Genomic DNA, 23,533 nt, shown 5'->3' on the forward strand with positions numbered 1-23,533 from the left:
ATTGTTAATACATATTTTAAAAGTCATTTTCCGTTTGGATAGGTCATGAGTTATGTGCAATGTGAGTCAAGGTATTATGTTTGGTGTATGTATATGTTTGTTTAAAAATCATTTTATTGCATTTTCACTTCTATTAGGTGATTGCTTGTATTTTGATCGGCAATATCTATTGGTGACAATTTGTTGCATTTCTCTACGTAAAATGACAGTTTTCCATTCAATATTGTTTGGGTTATTCAGTGTGTACAGACGCTCAAAATTGCATTTTCGAAATTCGCTACTTATGTTGTTAGGTTTGAAGAAATCTGCAGCCGAAGACCATCAAACACTTTCTACAAACTTGTGGTGATACTGCTCTGCCATATCCCAAGTGTCGATTTCGGTCTCGACGATTTTAAGGTGGTGATTTTGATGACAATGATGAAGAACAGGAAGTCTTGAGGACCAACAAAGTCCGAACACAATGAATTTGAACGAAAACTCATCTTAAACTCTTAAATAACTTTCAGGTAGTTTAGCGGTTGATGAATAAACTGTTTCTAGACGTTTACATGGTATGGTGAAGGTCCAAAATGAGGGAAAATGGCTACCACACTGAAAATGTCATTTCGAATAGTTTTAGACGAAAAAAAGATTTTTCCGTGGCGTATTGAGTATTATTATTAACAACACTATATCTAGTATAAAACATCAAATAATCATGTCACCAAATTGTCTGCGAATATGTGCCAGCACAATATATATGTTATTTCACTATACTAACCACAGATAAGCCAAAACCACAGGTTGGCGACAAAATTCTACTGTTAGTTATCGTTATATTGGACTATTTCTAAGATTTTTGCCTATACTATTGTTGTTCTGAATGTATTATAAATGGATGTAATTTAATTCTATAACAACTTTGTGATTGAAGATTCTTAATGATATATATATATATATATATATATATATATATATATATATATATATATATATATATATATATATATATATATATATATATATATATATATATAGCTAATGTTGGCCACTAGAGTGGTAATTGTATTTCATCACCCCATATCCATTGATAGTAACTCCCCAGAAACTATGGATGCCAGATTGAAAGGTTCTTATATATCCATCTTATAATCTGGTCCTGATACCAAGTAAATACCACTTATTGCTGTCCACGATGAACATAATTGGTGATGAAAAATTCGCCTAAAAAAAGCGTTGCGGCGAAATGACAAAAACCTAATTATATCACTTGACGGATGCCGGATTCCTCAAGCAGAATCATAAAAGTACCTTGGAATATATCTCGATGGTAGCTTGAACTGGAAACATCATGTTAGACAAAAGGCAGATTGGACTCAAAGTCAAACAACTGTACTGGTTAGTCGGAGGATACTTTCAACTCGACCTAAAATCAAAGAGATTGGTTTATCAGTCAGTCATAAAGCCAATCTGGACTTATGGGGTTGCACTAAAACATCAAACCAACTAGTAATTACCATTTCTACGATTAATTACCAATGCTTAACGTTACCAAATCAACGAAAATCAACTGGATATACCAAGTGATTCAAGATTTCACCTTATAACATGAAATAATGTTGCTAATCACAGCAACGTCGAAGCAGTACAACCACTGGACAACACTGAGGAAAGCAGAAGATTGAAGCGAACCAAACTACACGAACTTGTTTAGTGTGTAAATGTGTTCTTAACTTTAGTTTAAGTAGATTAGTTTTATTTTAATTTGGGAAACACATACTGATGCTTGTGTATAGGTACAAATAAAACCGAATAGTAGTAATAATAACTAAGCATATCTAATATAAGATGCAAATAACAAAAATATATAGTAATAATTTAGTTGGTGATGTTTGATAATCGACGACTATTAGTTGATGACATATTGATGAATGCGTTAGGTGTGTACGTAATGTGTGTCATCATCTTGTGGTGAAGGTACTCGTCATTTTAAATTAATTTAAAATATGTAGTTACATTGCGTTTCCCATATTTTATATATGTTTTATGTGATATTAGATATTGAATAGCATAATTCATCAGAAATCTACCGGTTATTAGTTTGATAACAGGTCCAACATGGGATTTTAACCTGTTTTTACCTGACCGGCTTCAAGACCTTCATCTCACCAACCAGACTGGCGAACTCCAATAAAATACCGCGATGAGTCAGCTGAAATATCGCCTCCGCCTTTGTCTTGTCTTGATACTAAATATCCGAAAATCCTGCTGTTATAAACTGACGTTCATCGAAAAAATAAGTAGCTGTTAGACTATTTTATACTGTGAGAAACTTGATGCGATTATAACAGGACATATGGTAGTACCCATCCTACACAGTTTGTTCATGGTGCGTAACAGCATCGGTACAGTCATCGGGTACCTGATTTACTTGACAACATGGAAGAATAGAGACTGTTCTTGCAAGGTCGTCGTACTGTACGACATTATCGAGCTGCACGCACATGTCCTGACGCCTCCGTACTGTTGCCTGTTACGGTTAATAAATTGGAATTATACAAGAACACTTGTCAAGACCGGGCGGTTTTTTTTAATAAAAAATTATATACAGCAACATTATATTTATTCGTCCGTATTATTGTTGTTACTAGGTCTGTGCGATAATGAGTTTTGAGCGTTTTTTTCGCCGTAAATTCAAGGTTTTATTGTGAAATATGTTGGACGTTATTATTTTTCATTGTCAAGAATGTTTTAGGGTTACTCGAAACCCCAAAGAAAAAGAACACCATTTCTACAAGTGACTGATATTCTAGTAGTGAGGTGTTAGATGTACTTAGATCTAAGGGTACTTAAGATCCATTAAGTTTATTTTTCAGTTACAAACAAATGCAAAGACTTTTGAAATATCAATGAAATCGGAATAGTGTTCCCTTTTGCAAGATTCTGTCATCTGGTCAGAGTTTTTATTCACATTTTTATTATCAATGACTTATCTCAACGTTAAACCGCAGAAATATTTTAAAATCCGGTGGAAACAGCTTGACATTGACTAGTTCCGTTATGAGCGTCCACCATAATACCGTAATTTGTCACTGTCATCATGTCTGGTGCCTGGTGGCGATACCAGGTTTCCTAAACTTAACAGGTCAATTGAAAGTCCCCGGCCCACCATAGTAAAACATATTTTTTTGGGAATTTTTTTTTCAACATAATTCCCTTCAAGGGTGATACACTAATTACAACGACCCTTCAACCATTTCGATTTCGATACCATTTTTGTGGTACGATTTGTCCTTTGCTTCAAAATAGGCCTCAGATTCGGCGATGACCTTTTCATTCGACGAACATTTCTTCCCAGCGAGCATTCTTTTGAGAATAACAATATAAACTCTGTTAAAGAATAATTTCAGACCTCAGAACTGACTTCAGATATAATTGTGGTGATTTTGATGTTTCAAATAACGTTGTCACGTATTCTTTTTCAAGGTAGTCAATGAAAATTATTCCATGCGCATCCCAAAATATAGACGCCAGCCGACTGTTGCGTTTGCCCATTCTTTGGAGCGGGTTCATCGTGTGCAGTCCACTCGGATGACTGTCGATTGGACTTGAAATGATGGAGCCATGTTTCATCCATTGTTACATATCGGCGCAAAAACTCGGGTTTATTACGTTTGATCATCTTCAAACACTGCTCCGAATCATCAACTCGTCGTTGTGTTTGGTTAAAAGTGAGCTCGTGCGGCACTCTCTTTGCAGAGAGCTTTCTCGTACCCAAATATTCGTGAATGATATGATGTACACGTTCAGTTGATTTCTTTAGAGTGTCTGCTATTTCATTCAATTTCTATTTACGGTCACTCGGTACTCTTTTGGGCGTCCACTTCCTTCACCGTCTTCGATGCTTATTTCACCACGTCTAAACTATCCAATCCATTTTTTCCAATAACAAACGTTGCTTCACTCAAAATGCTATAATTCCAAAACTAATGATCCGACAGCTGTCAAATTTATACACGCATCTTTTGAGGGCTAGGGCTAACTGAAAAACATATGGATTTAATTCTAGTAGCGCCATCTATGTGTCAGACCGGGGACTTTTCAATTGACATGTGACTTTACGAACAGTGAAGCTCAATCAATTATTGAGCAAACAAAATAAATTTGATTTAAATTCGCAAAAATGTCGCTGTTTTTTTTTCAGGGAACGTTTTAAGCTATAAATAGGTATTAAAATGGTTGTGATTTCCGGGTGTGAGTGGTTCCCCATTATACATATCATTAATTCCCAGGCAATTAGTATGGAACGCATCATATGGCGTTCGATTGGATGGTCTAGGGGAGGAACGTGCAAATTTAGGGAACAAGGGGAGGGTGATAGTTATAAAGGGGGTTGTAAACGACAATAAATCTCAATTTCTCTATTTTTTGCTATATTTGACACAGATATGCATGTTGGTCAACTTATACGTGAAATTTAATTACCATTGTTCAAATAATCGCGTCCGTGGCCAAGAAGGGTTGTATTTAGTTAAACAGGCATCTAACAATATTTCGTATTATTTATGAACACAAAAACTATTGAATTAGTACAAAAAAAATAGATGATGATGATGAATTGATATTTATTATGATAATCTTAAATGGCTTTGTTACTGACTCCTGGAAACTGATTAGATGATGATTGAAGTCAGAAAAGGCCATTATTGACTATTATTTCAAACGAATTATATTTCTGCTTTGATCTATACAAAGTTTAATCTGTATGTGTACAACATTGCTACTATTTTATTATATTAATTGATTATCAATACCAAAACAGTGCATTATAGAAAAAAAATGTGTTCATTATGTTCTGTATGAAGTATTTATAAATTTTCTCGGGTTTCATACAAGGAAAAGGTAAATATTTACAACCTACCATATAATACACGAAAGTTATGATATATAGTGAGCGTTTAATCTTTTAGTAATCGTTTCTGGTTAATAGTTTTCTTGCTACCGAAATACGTCAATTATAAATCAGTAAAATAATTGTTCATTATAAATAATTAGTTATACGTGTATGTAGTTAATAGTTTTTGTAATTAGTAGCATTAGTTACTACACTCTTTATATCTTTATGTTTTGTTAAATATAATTTAAGAAATTTGGTTAATAAAATTAAATTATTTTTAATATATTAGGGCTGCTAGTATATATTTGTCGTTTATAATAGTCCTATTTTTTTGCATTAATAGGGGAAATCCTAAAAAATTAATTCGCACAATATTAATGGGATATTTGTACCTATATATTTTTTTTTGAGGTTTGTTTTTAGTTGCAAAAATAATAACTCCTCAAAAACTTTCGTAATATTTTTGTATTAAGGGAAATCTCTAAAAAATTCACAAAATATTTCTGTATATATATCTATATATTTATATATTTATATATATATTATCTATATATTTTAGTCCAGATGTCTCCTAGTAAGTTCGAATTCAGTTTCCTGTTCCTGTTTCGAAATAATCGTGATTATCCCTCAATTCCCATCGGTATATCGGTCAGAAATTCCCATGAAGTGCAGGGGTCTTTAACGAGGGCAAAGTAGGGGACGAAAGTGTGGAAATTTAGAAAAGAACAATACAGATCATTTTAAAATATGAAAAGAATCCTTTTGCCTGTGAGGAGATCTGTGATCGAGAAGTTTTAACATTAATCTCTTGAAGAGGGTTGATGTTAATATAAGCGAGAAGATAATTTTTGTTTTTTATAGTCTCCCGTTTCAATTTTCCTTAATATTGGTTAAGGAATTATTTGTTTTATTACGACTTTTATTGCAACTATATAAGTATGTAGCATTTTTATTATACCATGCCATTTTCTCAATACTCAGTAAATTTCAATGACATTTTTCTTTGCTAAATTGCGACATCAATGTATCATAATGTAATGCTATCAACGTCTGGCTGCTTTTACGTTAAAATTTCTGTTTTTTTTTTGTAATCGTCTATACTAATAACGCAGAATATTGCTATTTTTGTTTTTCTTTCCTTTGGTCACTATTTTTAGGTAGTCTGCAGATTCTTGTTCTCAAAATTATTGTTCAGCAAGTCGTCAACGTTCTTTATCTTCGATTCATGATTTGAACTTGTTGAAAAAGAACTGAGAACATCCAGAACCAATTTTACAGCAATATAAACTCTGTTAAGGAATAATTTCAGACCTCAGAACTGACTTCAGATATAATTGTAGTGATTTTGATGTTTCAAATAACGTTGTCATGTATCTACGATATTATTTTTGTGACATTGAAAGTGCTTAAATTGTACCAAAAAATAATTTTGCAAGTTTTGCTTGTAAATGTGGGTTTTGGTCTGTTATATCAGAGAAACTAATGTTTTTATTGTAAAATTTGTTCATTTTAATAACCAATAAAAATACAGTAATTATATATACATATAAAAACACTTCTCATATAGGTTTAGAATGTTTTGAAATGATCAATAATTGAAATGAAATACCGTATATTCGGCATCATTTTATTTAGAATGTATTTTATGAAAACACCGAAGAAAACTTTAGCGTCATTTGGTTGGTATGTAAAAGGAACTTTGTTCGTGAATTATTGGCAAATGATTATTATAATCTTTTGGCCTATTGGTTGTAACAATTCGAAAATCATTGTTCCTCTAGACGGTGCTTTGATTCATACACATGGTATATAACAATATTTTCAAATAGAAGCACATTTGTGCAATTCCACGAATTTATTGAATAAGGACTGTGTTGTACTGACTGTTTACATCAATATGTACACATAATTCGGTGCCTATATTGTGAGGGTCATGGAATAACCGGAAATATGACGCCAGCGTCGATTCAAATGAACTCCTTGGTTGGAAATGGTTTCCCCTTTTATTTCCTTAATATAACGTCGAAAAAAATCAAGATTGTAAAGAATCTCTATCAGGAAACATGTCGGTGAGCTCTGCCATGCGCGTCCAACTATTCTAATCTGGAGTTTCTCTGTCAAGGCATGCAAACAGTAATACTGAACGAATACGGCGACCGTCCGATCGGTATGATGGTGACTTCGGCGTCGAGTCGCTCGTTTTCTAACGGTTTTCGGACCGAACCGTGGGATAATTCGTACCCCCCTTGATATCAGCGAGTGTACCTGTTGGAAATTCCCATGCGTACGAGGCGGCATGTACGGTTATTGTTGGTTGGTTGGCCGTTGGCTGTGGACTCTGGGGGAGAAAATGTGTGAAAATATCGGAAAAATGTCGTAGGACTGTCAATAAATATAAAAAAAGCAATCAAAGTTCTTTAAATCGTATTTTGTTGAGGATATTTTATACCAGAAATGGTTTTTTTCGGGTTTATTTTCTTGGGTACATATAAATGGACATAGATGGGTTTGCACAAATATTAGGTGCTTTCATATATTTTCATCATTCTTCCACTTTACCAGGTGTACCGGAAACTAAAAAATTTATTATTATATATTATTATACATTATTTGTAAATATATGCAGTAGCAGTTTCATTCGGTTTTAACAGCTCCTAATATCTTGCTAATCCCATAGCACAGTAAGACCTTATGGCAATGAATGTTTCTCTTTGGTATCGATTTGGATGGTTTTCTTGAGCTAACCCATGCCTTTTTACGCTTTGGGCTTATCCTATCTCATCAACATATCATCGTTAGTCATGATATACCACAAAAAGTTTTCTTTTTTGCCTGGACAGCAATTAAAGTTCGTTTTCATTACTTTTCAATTTTTCCCTGTACACGTAAATGTCTATAAACAATTGATTCATCAACCATGAAGCAGTTTGAAAGTTCATTCAGGGTTCTTGAGCTCCTGCAATTCATTTTCTTCGAATTTTTTTAGTCTTCCTGGTTCCAGTGTTTGGTGGGTTTCAGCTAGCAGATTCATTCAATTCGCACCTGTATATACTCAATGATACTGAATGGAAAACTGTTATATTATATAGGCGAATGTCCAAACCATATAATGTCAGTATAAAACAGTCGTGTTGTTTAATATTTGTATAAATATACACGTTATATTCATGTCTTCATAGTTTATGGTTATTAATATATAAAAAATAATAAATCAACTTATTTTAAAAAGGTCATTACATAATTGAATACGTAAATGCAAAAAATGGAGACCCAATTAATCAAATTTCATTGAGTTTTGAAATAACGAAACATTGAATAATACGATAAGAGAATTCGAGGGATATTCATTATAAAATCATCAATAAATTACATATTTCTCAACATTGGGCTTAATAATAACTTATATAATATGAAACAAACAATTTACAATGTGTTTTGATATGAAATAATCATTAGCGAAAAAAATGAGGAAATAAATTGTTATAATTATCATTGTTCATAACCATATACAATGTAATTGACTATATACTTAACTTTTTTCATTATTTAGTTATTACATTGTTACTAGTCGTTTCCGTCTAACCTACAAATTGTTTTTATGCCAACTTAAATCTAGGTATATAACTAGGAGGACCCATTGGTCCTATATTAGTCTCTGGTGAAATAATGTTTATACATGTCGCTGCTGTATTTTTTATTATATGCACCTCACTACACAACACGACACAAGATCAGACGGTTTGATTATTTTGAGTCTGTGTCCAGTTCTGGTGGTATCCAAAAGCTGCAATACTTCAATATTCTCATGTGAATGGAGTCTTTCCTGATGCTCCTTTCCAATTCTCTTGATTTCTTGACTGACTGTGGGTATCTGAAGGTCTCGATGTAGGTAATCAGTCCTATAGTATTTGGGTGCGCCCACAATACCTCTCAGGACTTTGTTCTGAAAAATTTGTATTTTATTTATGTTATTCTTTGCAGAGCATGCCCATAATTCAACTTCATATGTCCATATAGATTTCAGTATTTGCTTATATAATAGCAATTTATTATGTACTGATAATTGTGATTTTCTTCCAATTAGTCAGTACATTTTTCTAAATTTCAATTGCAGTACTTTTCTTTCCTCCTTTATATGTTCCTTCCTGCGAAGTTTTGCATCAAGGTTCATTCTGCGATATTTAGCGTTGTTGCTATATGGAATGATAGTATTATTTAATGTTATTGGTGCTTGTACGGTCTGTTTATAGGTGAACTGTTCATGTACAGATTTACTTTCATTAATTCTTATTTTCGAAGCTTGTGTCCAATCATTTATATTGTCACTTGCCTGTTGTAATTTTCGTGAGGCTTCTTCACTATTGCATCAGGAAATGTAGCCATCGTAATATTCTCCATTTGTGGTATATCACAAGTGTAGATTATTGATCCCAGAATGCTTCCTTGTGGTACAGCTACTTTAGCTTCTTTTATTATAGGGTAAACTTCTTCGTGTTTGACTCTAAACATTCTGGTTGTAACGTACGATTTTAATAGTTCGGTTTATTATATTGGTAGCTTTTTCTGTAGTTTACGAACAAGGCTTTTATCCCAAACCTTATCGAAGGCTTGTGCTACATCTAAGAATATAGCTGAGCATACTTTTTTACTTTCGTAGGCTTTTCCAATAACATCTGTTACTCTGTGGACCTGGTCAATTGTTGAATGCTTGTTAATAAACCCAAACTGGTGTGTTGGAATTAGTTTTTTTCTCTCTATGATCAGATTTATTCTTTTAAACAAGAGTTTTTCAAAAACCTTAGATATTACTGGCAGTGATATAGATCTATAGGCTTTTTTGGGATCGTTATAATTTCCGCCATCTTCCAAATTCCTGGGAGATGTTTTAATCTAAATGCTGTATTGATGAAGTTGGTGAGTTTTATAATTCCTTTTCTTGGTAGTTTTTTGCAGTAATTCTCCTGATATTAATGCTTAATATTAGTAGGATTTTTTTTGGTAATTAATCTAGTCTGATTTATTTAACGTTTTAACTTTATATATCAAAAATCATTGATTGAAATGGAACAGGCTTGACTTAATTAAATCGATTTAAGAGCGAAAAAACACCGTAAAACTACTGGTCGAACAATACAATAGATTTTCCTAGACCCAATATTCGATATAACTAAAAAAACGTAACTTTTTGAATGTATCATTATTACATGGCCAAGTTCTAGTTTTCTATTAATAGACTGAACCAGTCTGTTGACCATTTGTTGACCTTTGAAAGGGTTGTTCGCTGAACTAGGCAAATTAAAACTGGCCAGCTAATGGAGCTTCGTGGAATTAAAAGCAAATATGTTGTGCAACCTTGCATTGGTAATGTTAGAAAAAACGTTTTTGCATTTGTTTGCATTGGTTCTTTTTACTAACTGCATTTTACTTCCCTTTATTCCCACCCTAAGCGATATCTACCCTAAATTATCATATTCTCGAGTTATGTCGGTTGAAAAACTATCAGGTATATGTTTTTTTTTTATCTTGATTTGTCTTAAAATGTAGTTGCTCACATATATTTTATGTGAGTGTTTGATTCTTTTGTATTAATTTTGTATTATTACTAGTCGTTGTCGACTAACTTACAATTGGTCTTTACTACTTATAGTTAGTCTCTGATAAAATGAAATAAAACAAAAGTTAGTAGCACTTTTTCACAAGATTACACGGTTTGGTTTTCTCGAGTCCTAGTTCAGTCTTTCCTTTGAGTCTTTCTTTATGTCTTATCACGAATATGTTAATTTCCTCTATAACAGTTTGAATTCGAAGGTCTCTGTATAAGTCAGTGTTCTAAGGACTTTATTCTGAAATACTTGTATTTGGTTGATACTACTGATGATATTTATATGTTGATCGGTATTAGATTTGCTTGTATAGCACATTTATTATCTACGGATAATTTATATTTTCTTTCAAATAGGCAATATATTTTTTTGTATTTTAATTTTTTTAAGTTTCAAATAAAGTATCATCTCAGGGTATATCATTATATAGGCAACAAAATTAAAATTGTAATTCACATCTTGAAAGAGTTTTTTCTTAATTTATATATAGATTTTATAGATATACTTGGAAAATAGTTTTATGACTAATACATATTTTATTTTTTAATCTACTACAGCTATTTCTTTTCTGTTTCTGTCTGTTTGCTAATTATGGAATTTTGTAATTCCACAAAAAATGTAACATTTTAAGAAGCTTTACTTTTTTTATTAAAAAAAATAGACTCGTGAATCTATTGACCACTTGATGACCTTTGAAAGGGTTGTTCGCTGAACTAGATAAATCGAAACTGACCACCTAATGGACCTTTTTAGATACAAAAGAAAACATTCTATGTAATCCTTTGCCTTGTCTATAAGTAAAACACTTTTTGCATACATTTGCATTAGGTGGTTTTACGAAGTGCATTTTATGTCCCTTTTATTTGCGCCCTAAGCATCTAAATTATCTTAGTTTAGACCCTTGAATCATGTGACCTGGAAAAAATACCAGGTATATATTTTTTGTTTGGATTAGTTTCAACAGTTCTGTTGAGACTTTAAATTTCGTAGCTTAATGAATGATTTAAGACAAGATATGAATATTATATTATAAAATATTATTTATTAAAACTAGTAGCATACTCTTCTCGACCTTAGACGCTATGTCCGTATGCTATACAGAAAATATATTAAAAAAATAAGCACACAATATATTCTTACTTACAAGTCTTTGTTTTTATTGATCTCAACATCTTATCCTCTCATTGTTATTCCACGAATTCCTCGGAATCGTTTAAGGAATGATACTTTGACACACAGATTTGTAAATAGGTTACCGTCACTTGCCAATTCAACAAGTTGTATATTTACATTTAAACAAGTGAATTGATTGATTATTAGGCTCCCTAATACATTCCTCTAAATACTACAACCGTGGAAATAAAAGGGGAAATGTGAGAACCGTTCATTTAGGATCGCTGGCTGGCGTCAAAGAGCTTCCTGCTTCTTTGTATTGGTACTGAATGGCTTCATTTATTTTTCGGATTTACACGTCGTGTGAAATGTTAATAGTCGGCTTTGATGTCTGATGTTTTTTTTTCCTATAAATTGTGTTAAACTAAAATTATTATTATGTTGTTGGAGACAACATTTTTATTATATGTTACAGTTGATATTTTTTTATCGCTTGTTATCATTATACCAGGTGTATCCGCGACTCTTTCCGGTGTTTCTTTTTCGCTAAAGAAAACGCGATATTTAGAATGTGTAGTTTAAATGTACGTATTGAAAGTATTTGTTCTTTGATTTTATATATTTTGTCCATCTCAATATTAATTGTTTCTCTAGGTTTCAACGGTTCATAATGCATGACACAAAGCCCCTTACGACTTTGCCAGATGATAAACATGATTTTTTTGCTTGGGATTTGCTTTTTTTTATCGACTTCGAAAAAGGAGGAGGTTCTATGTTCGGTTGTATATTTTTTTAAATATATGTTAGCCGATTTCTTCGTCAGTTGTGGGCCGATTTTCAAAATTCTTTTTTATTCGAAACAGTGCACTTCCGAGGTGGTCTGATTGGAACCAAATCAGGATATGTTTAAACGATAAAAATTAATCATTTTTCCAATGTTAAGTATTAATGTATAGCGGTGGAAAGTTTATCATCACTATCACAACAAGAAAAAAACGGAATGGTGTTTCGTCAAAGTCAATATTTCGAAAGAAAAAACCTCCCTGTATAAATATTTGCCTTACTTTCGTGTTTGTTTTGAGAGGCGCGTAAAACAGACATTTTTTTAGAAAGAAGGAAATCACTATCATCAATACGGACGCACCGATGCAACGGTTGAATGGTCGTACGTCTCGGGGAACATGGCGTATAGATAAAGAAAGGGACAAAGAATGTGGATCGGACGGATTCCTTAGAAAAACGACCGGTAAAGTCGTTTCCTGCGTTGTGTCGCGTACAGATTCTTCGACTGGTATTTGACGGGTTTCAATATCGCGGTTTTTACGTCGGTTTTGGTTTTGATAACGAAGGAAGTATCATTGTTGCGTATCAATGGCAAAGCTATATCGGATATTGATATGTAATAATGAAAGCAAGTCTATTTCGAGTGAGAATAATTGTTAAATAAAAATGTTTTTACGTTAAGTTTAGTTAAATCGAGATCAATTTAATATTATTATTCAATATAATTTACGATGGCTACATTTGCTGACGATACTGCCACTATATCTGTCGGAGACAATAGTGAAGAAGCCTCACAAAAATTACAACAGGCAAGTAACAATATAAATAATTGGACACAAGCTTGCAAAAAAAATTAATGAAAGTAAATCTGTGCAGTTTCAGTTCACCTATGCTGTCATTCCATATAGCAACAACGGTAAATATCTCGGAATGAATTTTGATGCAAAACTTCGCTGGAAGGAACATATAAAGAAGAAAAGAAAAGAACTGGAATTGAAATATAGGAAAATGTACTGGCTGATTGGAAAAAAATCACAATTATTAGTACATAATAAATTGCTATTATATAAGAATATACTGAAACCTATACGGACATACGGAGTTCAATTATGGGGATGTTCTGCAAAGAGTAACATAAACAAAATACAAATTTTTCAGAACAAAGTCCTGAGAGGTATTGTGGGCGCACCTAAATACTGACTGATTACCTACATCGAGACCTTCAATTATTCACAATCAAATCAAGAGAATTGCAAGGGGGCATGAGGAAAGACTCCATTATCATAAGAATATTGAAGTATAGAAGCTCTTGGATACCACCAGAACAGGACACAGACTTAAAAGAATCAAACCATCTGATCTTGTGTCGTGTTGTGTAATGAGGTGCATATAATAAGAAATACAGCCGTGACATGTATAAACATTATTTCACTAAAGACTATAATAAAGACAAATTGTAGGTTAGTCGAAAATGATTAGCAACAATGTAATAATTAAATAATAAAAAAAGCAATATAATCTCTTTGGGCATTATTTATTTGGTAAAATTAATTGATCACATCTTACATTAGATATGCATAAGTACAATTTTAATTTACAAATTTCTTACATTTCATTTTTTTCTTACATGTTGTCCAGTAGCTGTATTGCTGCCATGTTACCCCGATTTAGCAACCTTATTTCATGTTTTAAAACGAAATCTTGGATCACTTCGCATATTCATTTGATTTCGGGGTCATCGTACAGCTCTTCGTTGGATACGTAGCTATAAGCATTGGTATTTAATCGTAGAGCTTTATTTTGGATACCTTGGTCGGTTTCATGTTTAGTGTACTAATTTGAGTTTTGATTTTAGATCAAGTTGAGAGTGTCTTCCTACTCACCAGTACAGTTGTTTGATTTTGAATCTGATTTGCTCTGCTTTTTGTCTAACATGATGACATGGTTAAATGTAAATAGTTTTCCATGAGTTTTTTTGAGATATGAGATCAATCAAAAGTCAAAGGGTGTTAAATGTGGAAGAGAGAAACGATCTTGACTAATATTCCTACTGTTATTGAGCGATTTTCGTGACAATTGCATTTTAAAGTCTATGGGTGAACTACAACTTTGAACAATCACTGTGCCTAGATATTTAATTTTTATAATATTCAAGTCTAGGTGAGCAAAAGGGGTTTTAATTGCTTCTTATTAGAATTAAACATTTTCATGTGTATTTTTATCGACATAGTTTTATCTGCTTGTGCTGTACTTTGTTTTTTTTACTGTTAAGTTTTGTCTTTTTTTTGTCAAAAATAGTAAAACCTAAACTGGACACACGCTAAAAAGCATTATTAGAAATATTTTATTGTTGTAATCAGAAAAAAACGTAGTCGACTTCTAGGGCAGTGAACGTTTTTCAATATATCGGATATATCAAAAATGTCCTAAAAATAATAATTCTCAATAAACGTTAGAAAAAAACCAAAGCTAAATATCCTTCAGCCTCTATTCTAAACCAGTTCCAATTTGTCTATTTCTTCTGTTATGATGGTAAATAATTTTACGTGAAGCTTTGTGTGTTTTCATAGAAAAAGTAGTTCGAAAAACTTTGCAGCTCATCTCCAACAAGCCATTAATTCAATAAAATACGTAGAACGATTTAAAAAATTACTAAAATATCGAAGGAAACTGTATTCGAGAATTAGGAAACGCTTTTAGATCTCAAGATTCCGCTTTGCTGAGTGCCGGCGAGAGAACATTGCAGGAAATTTGAAACGAATACAATCCTGAAGAGCCGTCCTGCTAATGGAATGACGCTGGAACGGATATTCGGAAAGCTTCCGGGGATATTGGAATAAATTTTAATTTACCATATTTTCCGTGGAATGGCTCCTTTCATTTATGGTTATTATTTCGAAATTTTGGGTTCCATCCGAGTGAAATTATTTTGTGAATTGTTATTATAGTAATATTTGTTAATTAAATTGTTTTTAGATAATTTAATCCTAATTGTTACTGTTTTAGGTTGTAATTAAGTTTAATGAAACAATTTATAATATGTTAATAAAGATAGATGAAAGACAAATTATCTAAACTGATTATCTCTTGCGTATCAACATCTCCTACACTTTTTGGGCAGCTTCTTCAACATCTTTAATAAATATACTTTTTTTTACAATTTAAATCTATACTATAGAGTTGATTTTGTTAGTTTGGTGTAACTTTGAATAGACTCTCGGTATATAACTAGGAGGACTCATCGGCCCTGTCTCATTCTCTGTTGAAATAATGTTTGTACATGTCACTGCTGTATTTTTTATTATATGCACCTCACTGCACAACACTACACAAGATCAGTTAGTTTGATTCTTTTGAGTTTGTGTCCTGTTCTGGTGGATCCAAAAGCTGCAATACTTCAATATTCTCATCAGAATGGAGTCTTTCCTCATATTCCCTTACAATTCTCTTGATTTCTGGACTGACTGGTGGTCTCGATGTAGGTAATCAGTCCTATAGTATTTGGGTTCGCCCACAATACTTTTCAGGACTGTGTTCTGAAAAATTTGTATTTTATTTATGTTACTCTTTGCAGAACATCCCCATAATTGAACTCCGTATGTCCATATAGGTTTCAGCATTTGCTAATATACTAATAATTTATTATGTACTGATAATTGTGATTTTCTTCCAATTAGCCAGTACATTTTCCCATGTTTCAGTTCCAGTTCTTTTCAGTTCCGAGATATTTAGCGTTGTTGCTATATGGAATGATAGTATTAGTTAATATTATTAGGGCTTATACGGTCTGATTGTAGGTGAACTTTACTTTCATTCATTTTTATTTTCCAAGCTTGTGTCTAATTATTTATATTGTCACTTGCCTGTTGTAATTTTCGTGAGGCTTCTTCACTATTGTCTCCGACAGCTATAATCGCAATATCATCAGCAAATGTAGCTATCGTAATATTCCCCATTTGTGGTATATCACAAGTGTAGTGTAGATAAAGCATTGGCCCCAGTACACTTCCTTGTGGTATACCTACTTTAGCTTCTTTTATTGTAGAGTAAGTTTCTTCTTGTTTGACTCTAAACATTCTGGTTGTAATGTACGGTTTTAATAGTTCGATGTGTTGTTTTGGTAACATTTTTTGTAGTTTATCAAGAACGCCTTCATGCCAAACCTTATTGAAGGCTAGTGCTACATCTAAGAATATAGCTGAGCATACTTTTTACTTTCGTAGGCTTTTTCAATAATATCTGTTATTATGTAGACCTGGTCAATTGATGAGTGCTTTTAATAAACCCAAACTAGTGTGTTGGTATTAGGTTTTTTCTCTCTATTATCAGTTTTATTCTTTTCAACAGTAGTTTTTCAAAAACCTTAGATATTACTGCTAATTACTCAATAATGAGAACGTATTTTGTTATTTCCTGGTTGATATTAATGAGATGTAAACGGACTCTTTGATAATGTAGGTATTATCTCTTTTATTAATTTAGCAAAGTTGTCTTAATTTAATTGTCCCTTATTTGATTACTCTATTCTTAATATTATCTATATATACTATTTCATCTATAAAAAATTAATCCAAACAGCCAATGCGGTTAATTGATGTTAAACGGACAAGTAAAAGACTGCACTACTGTTCACTTAAAACCATATAGTGTTTTTCATCATTAATTAACAAGAGTCAATCCATCTCAGTTATTAGTAGGTTAGCCCTTGTGTGTAGATAAGTTCGAATGTCTATAAATTATCCAGTATTTTTATATGTAAGTTTGTTTTTAATTTTATATGGAGTTTCAAATGTTTTTGTCCATAATTTTCATTGAAAATAATTTTTGTGAAAATTTAAATATAGAGATTCTAGAGTGGTTGATTTTTTTTTAAATAACAGACAACTTCATTTGGGTAAACGCTCAAGCCCCACACGGTCAAATAATTTAAGTCGCTTGGCTCGCTCCCTTGCTAGGGGTTGATTGAAATGCGCAATTTGGGAGTGAAAACCTCAAACATATTGAATTTCGTTCTGGCTTCTGTTGAACTTGTAACCGATTTAGATACACGGGAATTTTAATATACTCAGTAATTTTAGTTCGTTAGTTTATTATTTCAATTATCGGTTATTAAAGTCTCCTTTTACCAAGTAGGGGTTTTTCAGTACTGGACCTACAGTTTAACGTGGGCTTCGAACCACGGTCCTCGGCATTAACGACTGGCTAACGTAACCGACTGGCTTTAAACCAACTTAGAAATCATCCCAGAAAATATCTGGTCTTACCCAGCCTGGTTACTGGCATGACTGGGATCATTTTGGGACTACGTCCCAGCAGGATTTGAACCCGCGACTATCGCAAAAGTATGTGGACCGTCCTGTCGCTTTTATCACTGCGCCACCAATCCGGTTGTGGTAGATTCGATTAGATTAATCCCTGCAAGTATTCTGTAGAATAATTTCAACAATTTGGAACTTCGTTTCGTTAAAATAAAATAGTATTAAAGTAAATTAAAGTAAAAGTGTTTCTTTCAACTGATACACTTTCCATAATTTACACAGAGAGCAAATTGGTTAAAAATCATCGACTAAATCGGTTTAATCAACCGGAGATGTATCTAAATGGACTGTTTAAGAGTCATGAAACTAATTCCGTTTACTTCTAAACCGTATAAACTAATAATAAGCGTTAATAAAAAGCTGTAATTCGTAAACGTTCGGGGCTATTATCCGTACTAAATAATTGTAATAACATTTTATAATGTACAATTTAAGTTATTGCATACCTTATCTGAAATTGTTTTTTCTTTTCGATGTTTGTTTAGTCTATGGCGTAGTCATTTTTTACATCCTGCGTTGTTTGTGTTAAAAGTATATTTCAACGAAATCACGTTACAGGTAAAAGAAAACATTTTATTTTAAGACCGTTTTCTCATGGGCAGAGCTACGTAAACGTGATCGAACTGCGAACTAATTTGTTCGCTCTGGAAAATATTGTATCACCTAAAATGTATTCAAGTCTTTCCCGTCTGAGCTATCTAAACATGAACATTACCTTGTCCTTAAACTCTCCTTTATTTCAATACACCTGAGGAAATTACTATCGGAAAAGTTAAACAAATAATAATAAGAGAGATTAGTTGTCATGAAGCTCCCGGACATGCTTTTTTTTGAATGACCGTAAATTGAAATTGAATGAAGTAGCAGACACTCTAAAGATATCAACTGAACCTGTATATCATATTATTCACGAATATTTGGGTATGAGAAAGCTCTGTGCAAAGTGGGTGCCGCGCGAGCTAATTTTTGACCAAAAACAACGACGAGTTGATGATTCGAAGCAGTGTTTGAAGATGATGAAGCGTAATAAATCCGAGTTTTTGCGTCGATATGTGAGAATGGATGAAACATGGCCCCATAATTTCACTTCGAAGTCCAATGGGCAGTCATCCGAGTGGACTGCATACGATGAACCAAACAAAACGTGGGAGAACGCAACAGTCGGCTGGTAAGATTATGGCGTCTGTATTTTGGGATCCGCATGGAATAATTTTCATTGACTACCTTGAAAAAGGAAGGACCACTAATAGCGCCTATTACATAGCGTTATTGGACCGTTTGAAGGACAAAATCGCCGACATACGGCCGCATTTGAAGAAAAAGAAAGTGATGCTTCACCAAGACAATGCACCGCGTCACAAGTCAGTGAAAACGATGGCAAACTGAGACCTATTTTGAAACAATGGACAAATCGTACTAAAAAAATGGTATCGAAAAGTTGAAGGGTCGCTATAATCAGTGTATTACCCTTGAAGGGAATTATGTTGAAAAAATAAACTAATTTTGCCAAAAAATGTGTTTTATTATGGTAGGCTGGGGACTTTTCAAGTGACCTGTTACATCTCAATAAAATATAACTGTGGTTGAAACATGGCGAATTAGAGAAAATGTCACAAAATCTAGTCATGTAACTTCTACTCCACCAGTGAATATCAACAATTGTTAAATCCGAATTATCATTATATAACAAAATAACATTACGAATTTATTCTTGAACTTATTTGATCAAATGCAATACAATTTTAGAGTACTACTAGCAGGTCTAATGTAACCATCATTCAACGGTTCCAAAATAATGTGTACATGCCACTGTTGATGCTCGGTATTTTAAATTTCTCTTTAAGTGTTTGTGTTAAGAACTTGGAAAGAGCATTCGTGCTATTCTCCACTAAATACTTATTACCCACTGGACATATTGTTGAATAATTAAGGGTAATAATTAAAAAAGAGAGCTAATTACATGATGAATATGTAGCGTTTGATATCCTAAAAAAACAGTTCCCTTTTTTACTTATACATATTAGCTGGTGTATCAAATAGGTATTATTGAAATTTGGAAATCGCGGGCCTTGGCCTCTGTTGATCGATTCAGCGTCTAGAAAACTTCCAGGCGTTCTTGTTTCGGTAAATTAGCCCTAATTACATGTTATAATTCGGCGTTAAAACAATGGAACTGATGGATAAACCACCGTTACCGTTGTGTTCTGGTACTTGCGGATGCGAATCGGTTTAATCGCTTTAACAGTGATTCAGCAAACAGTCAATAACGGCAGAATTGTTTTTTATTTGATATAATTTAATTACCACACTTTCTCTCTGTTTTCAATATTTGTATTAGCTGTACCATTTAATTTTTACGAATTTTTCTATTGCTTAGAACAAGCCTTTTAATTACAAAAGGGTTTTGTGTCAATAATTACATGTTTTACAAGCACCAAGAGCTACTAAAAATCAAGAGCAACCACAAGAATCAACAAGAACTACAAGAGTATTAAATGATCCAGTAAAATTGGTTTGGCTGACGTGAAGAAATAGTAGAAATTGAAGTTGAAGTTTATTTACAAAGACAATATATTTTTATTAATTCATTTATTACATTGTTACTAGTCGTTGTCGACTAACCTATCTTACAATTTGTCTTTACAATAACTTAAATCTAGGTATATATATAGGAGGACCCATCGGCTCTATCTCAGTCTATGGTGTCATAATGTTAAAAAAAGAGCTAATTACATGATGAATATGTAGCTAAAAAAATGGTGTCATAATGTTTATGTATTAGCACTACTGTTTTTCTTTTAAATGCACCTCACTACACTAGACAATATTTTCAACAACAGCAAGATTATCGTCATCCTACCCATCAGCTGGGACTAAATAAACCACAATTTATTACCAGAAAAATCACATGAACTTGGAAGTAGTAATAAATAAAACCTGATAAAACTGGTCCATACATTATTTATCAGTATATTCCACAAGGTTTGTTTTAATTTCTGTTTTTTTATTTTCGGTAATTTGGGAGATTTTACAGCTTTCGAGACCCCGAATGATATAAATTCCCATCAAACCTGAAAATATATTTCTCTCAGAGAAGGTATACCGTTTTATGGACTTCATAATGCTGAAATTGCTATGGGCGTTTCACATTTACAGCTTTATTTGTTTTCCTTTTACTTATTTAGTTGGAAAATCTTTAGGTTTGATGTAACGTTACCCGTGAATATTAATGAATTAACTTGTAGAGGCCTTGTTTGAACGTATATACAATCACTTATGTTTGTTCTTAATGTTTTACAGGTAATTTTACGCATAAATTTATGTCATACGGTGACCTTCGCGTGTTCCGTGGGTAATTTCTATGGGATTGTCTTTAAATTGTTCGTATAGGCCGTAAATTGTTTAACGTTACGGACAATTGCCGCTGTAAGCTAGCTGAGTCATAGTTGATGTTACAACTCTTGTACAAATGTCATAGATCTGGGAGACAATAGCACGAATATTTCACATGGGGATCTTTGAACGTAGTTTATATAATGAGTTGATAATGAAGGCTTTTATTTGATTTTCGACGACAGATTTGATTATGTTCAGGTTGTTGTTGAGGTCTGATGCCTGTAGTATGTTTTTGCAGGTTAATGAAAATTACGAGAATTATAGAGAATTTTAAACTGAATCGAATGGTGGTATGGTATGTTTCATAAAGCTTTTAGTTTTTAAATTATATAAAGAAAATTGATTTTTGAAAAATGAGCACATTTCTGTTTATGTCCCATATCTCAAAAATTATAAATTCTACGGCAATTTAACGTGGATTTTAGTTTCTTTTAGCCCAAAATATATATATTTTGAGAGTTTTATCTTGATCTGAGAGGTAACAAAATATGGCACTTTTTCCATACATATAGTCGTGAAAATTTGCGATTTTTGGCCATTTTCAAGTTTTTTACTATCATTTCTGTTTAAATAATCACAGGGTAATTAAAATATTTGTAATTATAAAGAATTTTAAGCTGAATCGAATGGCGGTGTAATATGTTTCATAGAATCTTTACTTTTTAAATTATACAAAGATAATTGATTTTTGAAAAAATGAGCACATTTCTGTTTATGTCCCATATCTCAAAAATTATAAATTCTACGGCAATTTAACGTGGATTTTAGTTTCTTTTAGCCCAAAATATATATATTTTGAGAGTTTTATCTTGATCTGAGAGGTAACAAAATTTGGCAGTTTTTCCATACATATAGTCGTGAAAATTTGCGATTTTTGGCCATTTTCAAGTTTTTTACTATCATTTCTGTTTAAATAATCACAGGGTAATTAAAATATTTGTAATTATAAAGAATTTTAAGCTGAATCGAATGGCGGTGTAATATGTTTCATAGAACCTTTACTTTTTAAATTATACAAAGATAATTGATTTTTGAAAAAATGAGCACATTTCGGTTTATGTACCGTATCTCAAAAATTATAAATTCTACGGTAATTTAACATGGATTTTAGTTTCTTTTGACCTAAAATATATATATTTTGGGAGTTTAATCTTGATCTGAGAGGTAACAAAATTTGGCACTTTTTCCATACATATAGTCGTGAAAATTTACGATTTTTTGCAAAAATGAGTAGGTTTCTGTTTTTCTGACGTCTCTCAAAATGTATAAGTTCTAAAGCAATTTAACGTGGATTACCGTTTTTTTTTAACTTTTTTTGGCAAAAAAATATTAATATTTCGAGATTTTTATCTTAACCCTGTAGGTTAAAAATGTTGGCATATGTTAGTCCTGAAAATTTGGGATTTCTCGTTATTTTCAAGTTTCTTGCTGTCATTTCTGTTCAAATAGTTTTTAGGTTAGTGAAAATTCAATATATTTTAAATTCCATATATATTGTAAACGCTAGTAATACATTCTATAGTCTGTGTGCAATACTCAGATTTAGATTATACTAGGACTACGTGATTTTTATTCACCCTTTGTTTACACCTAAAAAGTCTGTAAAAACTGATTATATATTTTACAAATTTTACGTGTTCTATGAAAATATAAACCACACTGCATAAATATATTCCGTTTTTTTATTTAATATCACATTTATTATTTGTGATATCATACTTATATGACCAACTTCACATGTTTCTCTTGTTTTCTTAGTATTTTGCGGCGAGTCATTTGTTTGATGTGGTTTAGTAAATACCAACAATACGTTTAATTAATTATTTATAGGAAATCATAGTGGAAATGTCTCTGGCTGTGGGAACAGTACGAACACAACTAGCGGAGGAACAATTAGCCTGAAATCACAATAGAAATGAGTTCTCGACGGTTATTACCGATATTTCTAACCTCACTTTGTATTATCGCATTTAATTGCACTAATTAATTCAACTGTCAAACAATATTGTTTTTGCGGAACCAATTTTTTCATTCCCTACAAAATCGTTTGTGGAATCGATTGGCCTGCTTCGTGACCTAAAATCAATGAATGAACAGCGAAATCAGGCGTGACGTACGTACTGTGGCGGTACTAAATAACGCGCTGTTGCCGAAATTATCGGTTTGATTAGTACCAACTTGGTGATTCATACTCTTGTCTAGTGTCTAACGGTTTTAAGGTAAGTCACCCATTTGGTAATGGTAAATTCCTAGTATTTTTGTTTGATGACTTGTTGGATATTAAGTCATTGTAAAAGAACCTGTTCCTTGCCGTTAACACAATACATAATTGTCATTACTTTTTAATTATACTTGTATGTTCAATGTTGTGCATACCAAAATGTTTAAAAAAAACTGTTTCTTTCACAGCATTCTAAACTCTGATATCAATTAGATTCAAT

General features: G+C 32.4%; 1 protein-coding gene across 2 annotated transcripts in view; it reads left to right on the plus strand.

The window, feature by feature from the left end:
• Positions 1-23,533, plus strand: part of numb (NUMB endocytic adaptor protein) — a 58,813-nt gene that overhangs the window by 1,080 nt on the left and 34,200 nt on the right. The window contains exon 1 of one of the 2 annotated variants that reach the window (XM_076409717.1): positions 23,194-23,311. The exons of the other annotated variant lie outside the window; for it this stretch is intronic. The gene's annotated coding sequence lies outside the window, so the exon portion shown is untranslated. Of the gene's footprint in view, positions 1-23,193; positions 23,312-23,533 lie in introns of those variants that run through there. 2 annotated transcript variants of the gene reach the window in all.

The sequence above is a fragment of the Rhynchophorus ferrugineus genome, unplaced genomic scaffold (genome assembly GCF_030347505.1).
Source record: "Rhynchophorus ferrugineus isolate W39M unplaced genomic scaffold, kcgeb_rfMv2 rfM7, whole genome shotgun sequence".
NCBI classification, from domain to species: Eukaryota; Metazoa; Arthropoda; class Insecta; order Coleoptera; family Curculionidae; genus Rhynchophorus; species Rhynchophorus ferrugineus.